We start from the raw sequence: 1574 nt of genomic DNA, 5'->3' as shown, positions 1-1574 counted from the left end.
CTATATATATTAAATTAGGGCAACACCCTGTGCAATAACCTGTTTCTCTATATATATTAAATTAGGGCGACAGTGGCGTTGGATGTTGGAGTTTGCCCTGAAATCGAAGGGTTGACGGTTCAAGCCCCAACTCCAACTTTCACTGTCGTTGTGTCCTTGGGCAAGACACTTCACCTGCATTGTCTACTGCTGGTGGTCAGAGGGTGGCGCCAGCATACGGCAGCCCCGCTGTCAGTGAGCCCCAGGGCAGCTGTGGCTACAATGTAGCTCACCACCATCAGTGTGTGAGTGTGTGCGTGAATGGGTGAAGGAATGTAGTGTAAAGCGCTTTGGTCAAGTTACCTGATTGAATAAAGGCGCTATATAAGTACCTGCCATTTACCATTTACCATAAATATCCATCTAGTATTTAAATGTATCCATGTAAACATCCTGTGCAACAACCTTGTATAGTAATCCAACTATCAAAAAAATAAAAAGCTGTCATCTGTGGACGAACTATATATCTGTATATATATTCTTCTTTTTGAGCTGATGGAACGAGTAAATTTCTCCACTGTTAGATCAATAAAGTCAATCAATCAATCGATTCCCCTCATTTAGGAGGATTAACCATGTAGTTGCACCCAGCAGAGAGCTATCTTATTTTAATTAACAGGTTATTAATCTATCATTAATTTGAACTATTCAGGTAGCAATCCTTACCTGAATAGTTCTGAATCACTGAGTTACGGTTTTCGAAGGCCTTTCTCCGTTCTTTCTCTTCCTCTTTTTGACTTTGGGGCGCATCGTTTTTCAGCAGCAGACGGTTTTCTGCACCGCTGTTTATACATTTTGTTGTTAATTTCATTCGTTATCACAATGTGATGTGCGCGTTAGGTTTGCTGAAACATGAGGGAAACCAGATTATTTATTTTACTGCTGGATTTTTATATTTCAAAAATAAAGTGGGACAAATCTTTTCTTCTTCTTTTGGAGCCCCCCTCAGTCAAGGGCCGTTACAATCTTCCTAACGCCCCCCCCCCCATACGGAGTCTCTGGGGCGAAGCCAAAGCCAGTATTGTGGAGGTGCTCAGGAGTCTGGGCCAGAAGATCAGAGATCCAAAGAGGTACTGAAGCAAAACCAAGGATTTCAGTAAAAGTTAACAAAAAAAAAAAAGAATCCACTGGACTTGGTTTCCAAGAGTTGAAGACGTTTCGCTTCCCCTCCAGGAAGCTTTCTTAATTCAAATGTCTGGATCTGCAGTGAATTTGAGTCTTTATATAGACCAGGTCTTGTATCGCTTGGAAACATGCAAATAGAAACAGATGTGTGGGTCGTTTGGTTCCATTGTTAGCCTGTAATACCTGAAACCTTTCTGATTCTGAAGGTCGGTCGTTAAGGAGGGATTGTTCATCTGGCTGAAGAGAGGAGGTGCTTCATTCCTCTGTGATGGGGTGGGGGGTGTGGTGATACCTAGAAGGGATCATCTCTATAACTGAATTGTAAGTTTTTGGAAGCTGGAATCTGGGCGCTCTTCTGTGTTGGGCCATGCGTAGGGATGGGGATCGAAACCCGGTTCCATCAAGGACCC

This window comes from Cyprinodon variegatus, unplaced genomic scaffold (assembly GCF_000732505.1).
Source record: "Cyprinodon variegatus isolate N-32 unplaced genomic scaffold, C_variegatus-1.0 Scaffold2092, whole genome shotgun sequence".
Lineage (NCBI taxonomy): Eukaryota > Metazoa > Chordata > Actinopteri > Cyprinodontiformes > Cyprinodontidae > Cyprinodon > Cyprinodon variegatus.
The sequence above is the reverse complement of the archived record's forward strand: the minus strand, read 5'-3'. Positions refer to the sequence as shown.